The 13,529-nt window shown below is 38.7% G+C and overlaps 1 pseudogene; it reads left to right on the top strand.

Moving 5' to 3' along the window:
* Positions 1 to 8,620: 8,620 nt before the first annotated feature.
* Positions 8,621 to 13,529, top strand: part of LOC107754370 (netrin-3-like) — a 29,711-nt pseudogene continuing 24,802 nt past the window's right edge.

The raw sequence follows: 13,529 nt of genomic DNA, 5'->3' as shown, positions 1-13,529 counted from the left end.
AATTCAAAATATATGACAGCATATGTACATATTTAAGTGAGAAGACGAAGAAGAATGCAGCTATTTTTTGTTGAAGGATCAGGACCATATTCTCACGAGGAGCACTTCGGCTCGTGGTTATTTTTTATGAAATTATTGCCAAGACGCAAGAGAGAGGTTCACTTTCCTCATTCGAACTCTATTTATAGAGACTGAAGAACACTATGCCTAGAGGTTTTGTACAAATATTAATATCAATAATGATGATGATGATTTAAAAAAAGGCTGGGCTGAAAGTTATACTCGTGAACTCAGCTTTTTTTCTTTTGGAAATCATATAGTATTTTAGTAAAAAAAAAATGCGTATGTTTTATTTATTGTTTTAACGGTTGTGAGTATAGATAAAGAAAAGAGAATAGAATATACCAGAAATTCTACTTGAAAAGTTCTACAAATGAATTTAAGAGAATATTAATATTAATAATAAGAATAAACATGTCCGTGTAAATGCCATGGTTTTAGCAATAAAATCTGTTAAACTTGGACCGAAGGATCCGAGAAATATGTCCTATGTCAGATGTTCTTGGTTTCTTTAGGTTAAGAACGCTGAATGATGCCTGTGTTGCAGAATGAATGCAGATGCGTGCGTGCTGAACATGTTGTGCTCTTTCTGAATGAGATCTACCTTCTGCGTGCTTATGCTGTGCAAATACTCTACGGGGAGCGCTTGGAAACGTCGTGCGTAAAAGCGCGCCGATGTTAACACAGCGCTAAAATATGATGTGGAGACTGTGCTCGGAAAACAAAAGCAAAACAGCTCACTTATCGGGATGAATTAGAGCTCTGAGAGGGAAACCGATGAAGAAGTTTAATAATCGATCATCTGCGGTGGTTGCAGGCCTCGTGTAGTATAGCTCTTGATGTGATTTGTCGTGTTTTGCTGCAGTGTGTGTGTGTGTGTGTGTGTGTGTGTATGGAGGGAGAGCCAGCAGCTCCTGGCGTACTGCTTCTGGAAAGGGAAAGGGAAAGGGAAGGGGGGGGGTCTAAGAGACAGAAATCTGAGCCCGATTCTTGTCCAAAAGTCTCGGCGTGAGAAACACTGCAACCCTTTACAATGCCTGTGAACTGATGCTGACGGAACCAGACTGTTAATTAGTCAGCAAACATGCTGTCTGCGAGTGCGAGAGATGCGAGACTCGTAAAAACGTGACTTCACAGTCCGCAGACGCGCGTCAAACGCGCCTGTCATTACGCGGATCGCGGCGGAGCGAAAGCGCATGTGTGTGCGTGTTATTGCCGAGGTTATTGTGACAGATACACACTGCTGGTGCTGTGTTTTGGCGCAGGGTGGGGGCAGTTGTCAGCTCTGTTTCTGTATGGGAGACGCTTCCATTAGTCTTGTGGGTGACATTCATACTGTGCCTGGTGGACCACCAACAGTTGCCTTAACTCATGATGTGTGTGTGTGTGCGGTTACTACAGTCTATGTGACTCAAAGTTTATGCATGTGTTTTGAGTCTCCAATCCCAAAATCTGCTTCTGTTTAATCGTTGCTCGTGAGTTCAAGTGATATTCGTCATTATTTGCTCTTAATAAAACAGCCATCTGATGCAGTGCTGAGGATGTTGCGCACGTCACATGATGTAATGCAGCTATCTTTCTTTCCATATCCATCCAAGAGAGATCGTACAAAGGTAAGATGTCGATCCAACTCGGGTAATATTTGGATCATCTTTTGAAAATGAACCTATCAAAGTGAATTGGACATGGTAAGAGCATACAAATGTGAACATGCATACTTTTTACAGTAGGAGTCGCTCTGAAAAATGTCTTTGCATTAGAGGCAAAACAACAAAGCAAGTGTCATTTATTGCAATCAAAGATGCACAAACACTTCACAAGCAAACGTTGGCAAAAAGAAGTTTGAAATGCTAAGATGTAATGTGATTCTCTATGCACTCTCGGATAAAAAGGTACAAAAGTTGGTGTGGTGCCTTTTTTTAAAGTTACTAATATGTACCATTTATGTACTAATATGAACACTGTAGGTACAAGTATGTACATTTAAGGTACTAAAATGCACTCTTGAGGGGTAAATAAGGTACAAAGGTGTACTTTTTGAAAAGGTACTGCCCTACTGACAGCTTTTGGACCTTTTGTTCTGAGAGTGACACCTGCATGAACTGGAGGAGTACAGATTTCATGTAGCCACTAAAAATCACCCAAACACTAGCTGATTCAAACAGTGAATGGACTGGGCTGCAGGATATCAGGTGTTTCAGCTACAGGTGAAACTCTGTCAAAGCTTTATTCCCTTGTAGATGATTACAGTATTGACGAAGCACTGAAGTACTTACTCAGCCCACATTAAACAGTTTAGAGTAAATGCTGTTCAGACTGACAGTGATGCTCTCAGATCCGCTCTAGAGAGAGCTTTCCGTGTTTATTCGGGCTATAATGAGGACTGATCCGTCAAGAGGATGAGAGTCGCAGGAATCATTGTGCAGACTCTTTCTGTCACACTTGTGCGCTTTCTGCTGTGCCACAATGGCGATATCACCAGGGCATAAATATAATAAAGCACTTTTTGAGTCATTTGCAGAGGGAATGTCTTGATGCTGTCTATCTGACAGATTTTAGACTGTCCAGGGAACTTTTTGTGGTAGTTAGGAGTAAAATTTACCTTTTGGTGTACAAAAAAGCCTATACTGTTCAAAAGCTTGGAATCAGAAAGTAAAAAAAAAAGAAAATAAATAAATACCGTTCATTCAGGGCGCATTAACTTGGCAGTAAAGACATTTATAATGTTGCAAAAGATTTATATTTCAAATAAATGCTGTTCTTTTGAACTTTTTATTCATTAAATAATTCTGATATGTTACGGTTTCCATAAAAATATGAAGCATTGATAATAAACAGGGGGAAAAAAACATTAGAATGATTTCTGAAGGATCATGTGACACTGAAGACTAGAGTAATGATGCTGAAAATACAGCTGTGCATCACAGGAATAAATGACATTTTACAATATATTTACATAGAAAACTGTTATTTTAAAAGGTAATATGATTTCACATTTTTGCTGTATTTTTGATCAAATAAATTTAGCCTTAGTAAGCATAAAAGACTTGTTAACAAACAATCTTTCCAACCCAATATTTTAAACGGTACTGTATATGACATACCTGCAAATGAAAATAGCTGCAAATGTCTATTTATTATGCTTTTTCTCCCAAATATGATCACTGTGTATTCTAAGGCAGTGTCTGTGTTTTTCAGTATTTATATTCAGTTGTGTTTGGATGCTCATCTATCTGGCACTTTTCCTTAATAGGTTCCAAAATATGGCCTAAACATCTTAATATTTGTGCCTCTAATGTCATGAAACTAAAGAGTTCCTTATTTGTGGAAAGCACCATCTTCTCTGACCCCTTTTGATGCGTCTTTATTTATCTGCCTTGAAACTCCACTTCCCAGAATCCCACGCGCGTCCGGGTCTCCAAGGCGACCAGAATAATTCCGCGCGTGTCGACTGTCCACACGTGTGACTCAAACCTCCCTTAAACGATTAAAATGTTTAATTTGCTCTCGATTTAAGAGGTTTATTTGTTGTCATAGCTGCCGTCTGTTTTCTTCATGGGTTAATAAAAATCCTAATTTAGGACTCCAGGTGTTTGAAAGCACCACACGAGCCACTGCTATAGAGAAAACAAACATTTGTGCAATTAAACCAACTCAAAACCTTAAATACACCCCTTGTGACAACTAGCCCCGGCCTCCTCTATAATTTAGACAAATATCTTACTGCTCTGGTGTTAACTGTTTTACTACAGCAAAATTGCTAGTTCCCCTCCCGCAGAGATAATTGAATGTTAACCTACACACGTGGGCCTCAATCAGGACGCGTAAAGTGTGCTAAACAGACAGCAGGTGGCGCAATTGACTCGCACATCTCTTCTTCACAGGTCGCTCACTGTTGTCTCTCTCACACACTCATGTGAGTGGAGTTTCCAGAGAAGCACAAACAGATCGTCCTGAAAGCTTCGTATGCGTGTGTGAATGTGTGCAGACGGCTGCTTCTGTCTCTGTTATTTCTTGACCTGTGACACACTCATCAGAGTAAAACGGTGCCATAAATACCACAGGAATGTTGAGCGGCTTACACAGGCCTGAGAAACTCCTATACACACACACACACACACACGGATGGACACCATTCATTGAGAACCCCCACCCACCCCCACACACACACACACACACACACACACGCATGGACACCAGTCATTGAGAAATTACTTTATTTCACGGTACATTATGGAAAATACTTGTATTTTGTGGCAGCCGTATGCATGATCCTAAATCTCTGAGTCTGTGATCCGCACCGGCGCTACCAGTCACCCTAAAACCAACGGCACAAATCTGTTAGCCATACAGTGCCTATAAAGCGTCTTAGCTATTTGTTGTGTGTACATGAGGATTTCACTGGGAGTTTTCCCACTCATCGACATCAATGCTACCGTACAAGAAAAACGCCACCAAATTAAGTCAAAAACAAAGTAACTGAATATGAATAAGTCAATTCCACAGATGCTTAGTTGGATAGAGATTAGTCTGGGCCTCTCCAGGACATTAACCTCCTGGTCTGAAGCCACTTCAGTGTGGTTTTGGCTGTATGTTTTGGTTTACTGTTGTGTTGAAAGGCGAATCATCCTCCAGCTCCCAGCGCTCAGCACGGTTTCCTCCAGCTTTTTTCTTTTTTCAGTTCCAATCATTTTTTCTTCTTTCTTTAAGAGATTTCCAGTCTGTGCCGCAGAGAAATATCAACAAAAGCACGATGCTTCGCTGTAGGAATGGTGTGGTGTGAGTAATGCACTGTAATGTGAGGTTTGTAGGCTTATTAGATTATTTAATCCTTTTCTAAATTGTTGAGACTCTCACATTCATTAAAAATTGGTACCTTTTAATGCAAGCCAGATTTATAAAAATTCTCTCCAAAATAAAAAATCTGGCCTTTTCATGTGAATTTTTCTTCTGTCAAACACAAAAGGAGATTCTGAATTGCTATTGTGTGTGTGTTTATATAGATAGATAGATAGATAGATAGATATTAAATGCAAGTAAAGTGTCTACTTCAATGTTTCAAATAACTTTTGTGAAAATAAAATGTCAAAATAAGGGTGAAATAATGATCCATCAACGAAACAACATACTTATTCTGACCTGTACTTATATAAAATATATAAAAGAATAAGTGATCATACTACATTTTATTATTTTAAATGATTAAAAACGTATAGCTGACAAATGGGCAAAACCTATAGTGGTTTGAAGGACTGTTGTGTATATTCAAATTTGGTGCATCACAATAATTATTAGCAGATCCACAAAAACCAATGACTTTTCAACATCATTGATCACCTAATCTGGTGTGTCATATCTTGATGCCACATATTTGAATATATAGAAATAAAAATGGTGCAAATGATGACAGTTTGGGTCTGTTCCCATTCAAAGCTATTAAATGACTTCAAGAAGAAGCCATATTCTTTTATGAAGTTTTATGACGCTTTTTGTCATTTGGATACAGCATGAAAAATCTGCTAATCATCATCTTTGGTCTTCCACAGAAGAACGAACATCATGCAGATCTGGAATGTCAAGAGAGTGAGTAAATGAAGACAGAAGTTTCATTAATTTATTGAGTTTAAAGTATTTAAGCTATTGCCTCGTGCACAGTTACAGTCAGTCATCTCTGTAATGAAGGAGTTCCCGTAAGCATCTTGGTGTCCTTCACAACGTTTCCTCCTGCTCAGAAACTCAGTTCTGGAGCATGGCCATGCAGTTCTGGGCAGAATCATAGTTGTTCCGTCTTTTTAATGATGTTCTGGTGTGCTTTGAGGTGCACTTGCTGTTTTGGAAAATTCCTGGACTAGTATTTTTCAAGAACACTGTTTTGGATGAGTTCAAACGTGATGAACGTTTCATTGGAGATGCTCTGTATCATGTTAAATGGTTCAAATGCACGAGATGGAGCCCAAGCAAAACGTTTTGCAACCTGAAGAGAAGAGTAGTTTACATAGAGTTTCAGGAATATGAAAACAAAATGATGAATTCACTTGATATTTTTGAGAGCTTGCATTGTTTCCGTGATGCAACACAACGAAAGATTATTTTTATTTTTATAGATAACTTACCAACAGTTTGGCTTCCCCAACACTGCTGTGGATAAAGACCGCTGATGAAGTATGTTGATCACGTGATGTTGGGAGATGTTCAACACCGGATGAGTGCATTTCATCAAGCGTTTAGGATCAGTTCTGGAATTCCGTGATGCATCCCGGTTTGCCACTCGGGCGTTGCGGGATGATTATAATAATTGATCTGTTTAGGACACACACAGACACACACCCACCCGCATCTGCCTTGAGTTTGTCTCGTGTTTTATGCTCTCATTACGCGCACCATCTGGATTCTCCATCACACACCGAACGTTTCCGATGATTTACGGGAATCAAAGACTCTTGAATGGCTCCATGAGATAATATCGGGGAAAAAAATAAACAGCAGTGTCAAAATAAGCGTCGGAACATCAGCAGAGCAAAACACGCATGCGCAGAAACGCCAGAGGGTGTGAATTATTTGGGTCTGACCTCCTCACCCGCCCCCTCTCCCCTCAAGAATTCAAAACAAAAGGTTGAGCGGTCTTAGTAAAAGTTATTAGTTAGGTGTTTCTCAAGGTTAAAAGTTTTTAATATTAATAAATGTTAGTCAGAGCGAACCTGTTGAAAAATAGACGTTAAAGAAATCGCGCTAGCGTGAGGAGGTAACCATAGCAATGTCTAATAGTATGTCGCTCTAGCGCCACTGCGATCATTTTCGCGCTGTACGTCGAGAAAGAGTGACAAATTCAGCCATTATCTTTCACTTTATTATAGATTTTCATATTACACATTTAGAACTGTTTTGTTTTAAAGCCCTTAAAGGGATAGTTTACCCAAAAATTAAAAGTCTGTCATTAATTACTTACCCTCATGTCCAAACGTAAGACCTTCGTTCAGCTTCTGAACACAAATTAAGATATTTCTGATGAAATCCGAGAGCTTTCTGACCCTGCATAGACAGCAATGTAAACTGAAATGTTCCCAGAACCAGAAACATAATAAGGACATCGGTAAAACATCCCATGTGACATCAGTCGTTCGACCGTAATTTAGCGAAAATACAAGAATATTTTTTGTGCACAAAGAAAACAAAAATAACGAGTTTATTCAACAATTCTTCTCCTCCAAATCACATATTCCGCCATTATTAAGAGTACCTCTGCACGTAAACAACATATGCACGTGATGCTGCTGACGTAGAACACACATTGGCTGAGCCTTGTTTATGTGCAGAGGAAAGTAATGGGCATATGGCGTGGTACTCTCCATAATAGCAGAATAAGTGATTTGAAGGAGAAGAATTGTTGAATAAACTCGTTATTTTTGTTTTCTTTGCGCACAAAAAGTATTCTCTTAGCTTAGTAAAATCACGGTTGAACTATGATGTCACATGGACTATTTTACTAATGACCTTACTATGTTTCTGGGTCTGGGAATATTTCAGTTGCATTGCTGTCTATGCAGGGTCAGAAAGCTCTCGGATTTCATCAGAAATATCTTAATCTGTGTTCCGAAGATGAACGAAGGTCTTACGGGATTGGAACGACATGAGGATGAGTAATTAATGACAATTTTTTTTTTGTCATTTTTGGGTGAACCATCCCTTTAAGATAATTGACGGTTATCTGACTGTGACTGACCTCACTGAGATTGCGTCCTGTAAATTATCTTTGTATTGACAATATAATATTTAACAGACGTTTAAAATTCTTCTTAGAGCCGCAATTTCACCCCCTAAAAGTAAAATTCGCATACTACCAGACCCCCTACCACACACAGCGACCCCAAACCAAGTAAGTTGCCTACCTAGACAGCATAACGCGCATCTACACGCGCCTGTGATGAATAAAAATGACTGTTTGTACTGATATCATTGTCATTGCCTGTGTTTAACCATTTTTCTAAGTCGTTTATTGACAAAAGCGGTTGCTAAATAATTATGAATATAAAACCAAAACTGTGATGCTCAGAAATGCTCTACGCGACTATGCCAGATGCTAGACTCCGGACCACCCATTGGGTGCGTCTGTAAACCAAGTGAGTTGCTGCTAAGACAGCGTTTTATGGCATCATTGGCGCGTGCAACCGACTCGATGCCACTCAATGCTGCGCGCTCATATGAAGCCCAAAAATGTTGCACGCGACTAGGGTACCCCAAAACGCCGCGCGCTTATGATGCACCAAAATGCTGTCTAGGTAGGCGGCTTACTAGGTTTTGAAACAGAGCCTCGTTCTCTAATGCAGTTTGAGTCTGGAATTGTGTGTGTGTGTGTGTGTGTGTGTGTGTGAGGGGGGCACAGTCGGGTTTCTCACCTTGGATCGCTCTCCGTCACCCCTCCTCTCCCTCTCTCTCTCTCTCTCTCTCTCTCTCAGTGCTGGTGTGTGTCAGTGTGTGTCTGTCTCATGAACGGAACTGATCACTGCTGCATCTGTGAGTTTCATTCACCAACAGACAACAGGACTAAATCACAATCGATCAGGGTTTATTTTCCTCACATCCGCGCTTGAATGAGGTTTAGAGGTTCAGACGGGATTCAGAGATTCAGGTGAGTTCTCAAACAGTTCAAATGTTGTAATATCTGCATCATGCATTTTGCTATCATAAATGGAGATACGCATGGTATCATATAGAACTCTATGTAGTTATGTCATGCAGGTGAACGAGAGCTTTGCTGATCACAACCAGTTCAATTACAATTTACAATGAATGCATGCATTAATGTATGAAAATTTACCTTGATAACCATAGTTTTCCTCCAAAATCATATTAACTAGTGATTGTTACTGCAACTAGTGTTTGATAGCGCGATATTAACATAGAAAAAGATTTAAACTAAAAGATTAAATGCTTTTTACACTGTTTTGTATGATTTTCCATGAATTTAAGTGGCTACTATGGAAAAAATAATTTCTTGACTTGATTTAAAACATTAATTTATATGCAGTTATTATGCAAACTGATTAATTGTTATTAATTAGCCACCAAGTTAAAAAGTTAAAGCAGTGATGTTTATGAAATTAGCTCAATTTAATATATAGGTGTACATTTAGTGTGTTTTGTTGTTTATAATTATGAATAATCAGATTATATTAATTAGACAATAATGAGGGTCCTGTGCCCTGCTCACTCTCTGACAGGTGGGCAATTACAGTCTAAATTCTCTCTCTTTTTTGAATGGTGATTTAACAGAGCGCACCAAACTCTGTTTCGTTCCCGGTCCGTGAGAGATGCCAAGGAAAGCAGCTCTTCACGAGTCTTCTTAGGTATGCGTGACAGCGTCAAGATTTCTGCTTCCCCTGATGGACGTGGCACACACACGTTTGTGTGTGTGTGTCTGTTTGTGTGAACTGGATTCCTGTGATTTTATTGCAGTGAAGCCCCTCTCTGGTTTCCCCGGGGTCACAGATGAACTGTAGAGTTAAACTTTGGGAAAAACATTTACGCCAGCTCAGTTTACTGGTCCTGCCCACTGCTGGCCCTCGAGAAAAAGGGAAAAAATATCAGACGTTTCAGAGCTGTCAAGACGAAAAGCACTGTGTTTGACAGTAAAGTCAGAGGTGTAGCGGACAGGGAGAGAGATCTGATAACTAAACCGTGTGTCAGTTTGATTCTTGACCTACTTACTACATCCCAGCTCTCTCTGCCAGCACTATGGAATAGTTCTCAACAAAAAAAAAAGTAATTCTGTCACAATATACTCACCCTCATGTCATTTCAAAGCGGTGTGAGATTCTTTATTCTGTGAAACACAAAAAGAGATGTTTAGCACAATGCTTACGCTCCTCTTTTCCATAAAATAAAAGCAGACAGCCTGTCAGTCCATAAAAAGAACTAAAAAGCACAATAAAATCCCGTATAAAATCTCCATGCATTATATTCCAGGTCTTCTGAAGTTATCTAAAGCTTTATGTGAAGAACACACTAAAATTTAAGTCTTTTTTTTTTTCGTTGAAAAGCTTCCCAACCTCTTTATTAGCATTGATGGTTCCATGAAGAATCTTTAACATCCATGAAACCTTTTCATTACACAAAGGGTTCATTATAGTTGAAAAGTGTTCTTTAGATTATTAAAATGTTTTTCACGCTTAGAACAAAAATGGTTCTTTAAAGAATGTTTCACAGTAAGGTTCTTTACGGAACCAAAAAACACCCTTTTGAAACCTTTACTTTTAAGAATGCATTGCATTGCATATTCAAATATTGATATCAATAATACTGAACACCATCAGATCTTATGTGGTGATTTTTTTTTTTTTTTTTTATGATGGAAAAAATGGAATGTTCCATCAAAAGATGGAATTTTTCCAGACGCTTTAATTCAGGTGTTCCTCAAACAAAGCTGTCATTTGATTTCACAAGACTGGTCATATGGTCTACTTTATGCTATTTTTATGGTGCTTTTTTGTCCATTTTGGAGTCTGGTCACCGTATGCTTTCATTGTATGCACAGAGCAGCTCGGACATTCTCGAAACATTTTTTTGTGTTACACAGAAGGGAGAAATCCCACAACATGAGGTTGAGTAACTGATGGCAAAAATTTGAGTGAACTCTTTCTTTAATTAGCATACATCATGCACTTTTGTGATAATGCACTGTATGCATATGATTTTGCATCATGATTTAGCATTATGTTCCATTCCTCCTGCATTTTAAGACGTAATTGGGCCGTATTTTCAGCGCCGGGCAACATGAGAGCAGCGTTTTTCAACTTCAGTGAAAGGTTTGGATCTGACACAGTCTTGGCTCGGTCCACCTTAGCAGCTAAAGTCAACATGGCCTATATTTCACTCTCCTCCTCTTCCAGCACAGGAAGCTTCATCTGTGTGTGTGTGTGTGTGTGTGTGTGCGCGCACATGACACCCTTTTCTCTTTTGTCGCCAACAAAAAAGTCCCTGCTACACTAACTTTAACTGCTTTACTGGACTTACCTTAAATGGGGTCATATCAGGAATCAAATTTAACTTGATCTTTTGAGATAAAAGAGTTTTGTGTACTATTAAAGCAACTTTCAGATTTCAAAACATTTATTAAAGTGTTGCAAACCTCTGATTTTAGACAGATGTATACATTTGAACACATGACCATCCATACTGCATAATATAAAGAGTCAATTGTGGAAAACAGCTCATGTTTTACCACTAAATTACTGCTTTTGGTGCAAAAAAACCTACTAATATTTAAGTGGATCTTAGGTTAATTTAAAAAAAGAAACAACATATATATATATATATATATATATATATACAAAAGTGTATGATACGACCCCTTTAAGAGTCGTGCATTGCTTCTCGAGTGTGTGTTTTGTCTGTCTGTTTATGCATGTCATTTTAAGCATGTCAAGAGGTCAGGGGTCATAAAATAGCAGGTGACAGCCGTAAAAGTGTAATTGTGGGAGTGTGTGTGCTTGAAGTTATTCTGTACCGTGCAACTCCCTTGCTGTAACTTTTGGGGTGTGCCTAAACACACACACACACACAGAGTGCGTCCAGTCGGAGAGCGGTGTTAAATGATTCAATCTGTTGTAGCCTTGGCACCTTATGACTTTGTACGTGTGTGTGTGTGTGCGAGCGAGTGTGGTGCACGAAATGTGTTTGTCAGTATTTGAACACTTCATAAAATGTTTTGTGGTTTCCCTCCTGAGTTCAAAGCTGGTGATGCCCAGCGGTGAAATTTTTGTTGTCGAATGGAAAAAGATGTGTACTTATGTGTGAGATTGTGAAAGTCTGCGTGTTATTTTACACAGAACCCATGCATTAAAACCCCCTAAACCACACACGTTTGCATATCTAAATGATGACTTCTGTTGTTTTCATATAAAACAAAGTATAATTAATACAAACCAACCAAAGCTATTTCTTTGCATTTTTAGAATTAAAAAAACATGTCTTTATTTATGCATCATTTTTTTTTATCTTTGAGGAAAAAGCTTTTGCCAGATTAGTTTTAGTGAACGCCTGGCAGCATTTCTGTCCCCAAAGTAAAATTACAGAAGTGTGATGCAAGGCATGATGTATTACTGCACAGATTCTCAAATTATCTTCAAATTATTTTCAAATCAGCAATCAATGCATGACCCGGTCATCATGTGTGTTTTTCTGTGAGTGTGTGTGTGGTTAAGGATCAGGTTTTGCTGTTTTAGTGAGGGCTGGGTTTGGTCCGTGTGTGTGAGGGAAAGGTCTGGTCGCAGTGGCTGCATTCTTTTACCAGGCGGTTTTCTTTCCACTCGCTTGTCGGCTCGCTGTTTGTGACTTTTTAATCAGTTTTAACCATCGAAAACCTTCCCAGGCATGAATGGTTCCTCGAATCATGTGTGTTGTTGAGGAGAGCGTGCTGCTACTTACTTTAAGTGTCAGATGCTCCATTTTCACCTGCTGGACCAGAAAACAAGTGCAAAACCCCAGTCTGGGCCTGAGACTCGATAAAACTTAAATCATGGAAAGATGTAGTTATCAACACTTCTTCACCATGTGTTAGGTCAAATCAACACTGATAATTGGTTTTCTGTGGATTAAGTTATGCTGACAGCGAGCACACCTCTCTGTCGTATCTTGTTATTGCAATCTTGAAGTTGTTAAAGGAAAATTGGTATTGAAAAAGGGAGTCAGGTGAGTGATATATGTGATTATTCTCTGCTGAGATGCTCTGGATTAGTTTGTCCAGACCAGTTCTTCTCCCATTAAAATCAACATGAAACTGCATTCAACCCATTTAACCTGAAAGGGATATTTAATAAGAAAATTGTATCCATCGGGAATTGACTGGATCTTAATTGATATTTTAGTGTTACTTATAGTTTTTATTCTTTTGTATATTTACAGTTTTCATTTTTAATTGTAGTATTTTTTGTGCTTTTTTATGAGTTTTTGCACTTTGTAAATATTACTATTGGGTTTAATTTATTTTTATTTCAGTTTTTCGGTTATATTGAGTTTTTTATTATTGATTTATATTTGTCATTTTACACTGGTATACAGGTATTTTAGCATCAAAAGAAATAGTACTTCGCCTTTAAATCTGAAATGTATTTAGTTGCCATCTGAGCCTGTGCACTTGTGTTATGTCTCAGCTCTGATAAATTCTGTGTCATGAGTAACACACACACACACACACACACTTGATGTAGAAACTCGACTCTCCATATTTAGTCATTCTGTGAGAGACGTCCATTCTTCATTGTGATTTATCTCTCTTTCTTTCATTCTCTCATATATCTCATCTCTACTTTGACGTCCTTTATCTTCAGCCACTATCTGTCTTTTTTATTCTCCCCCCCACATACAGTCCCTTTCCTCAGTTCTGTCCATATTTGTCCCTTTTTGTCTCACTAAACCTTTCACCTATTTCTGTCTCATGCTCCCATGTGTGTGTGTGTGTGTGTGTGTGTGTG

Source organism: Sinocyclocheilus rhinocerous, unplaced genomic scaffold, assembly GCF_001515625.1.
Source record: "Sinocyclocheilus rhinocerous isolate Xijiao unplaced genomic scaffold, SAMN03320098_v1.1 scaffold2116, whole genome shotgun sequence".
In the NCBI taxonomy this organism is placed as follows: domain Eukaryota; kingdom Metazoa; phylum Chordata; class Actinopteri; order Cypriniformes; family Cyprinidae; genus Sinocyclocheilus; species Sinocyclocheilus rhinocerous.
Note: the sequence above shows the minus strand (reverse complement) of the source record. Positions and strands in the feature narration are given on the sequence as shown.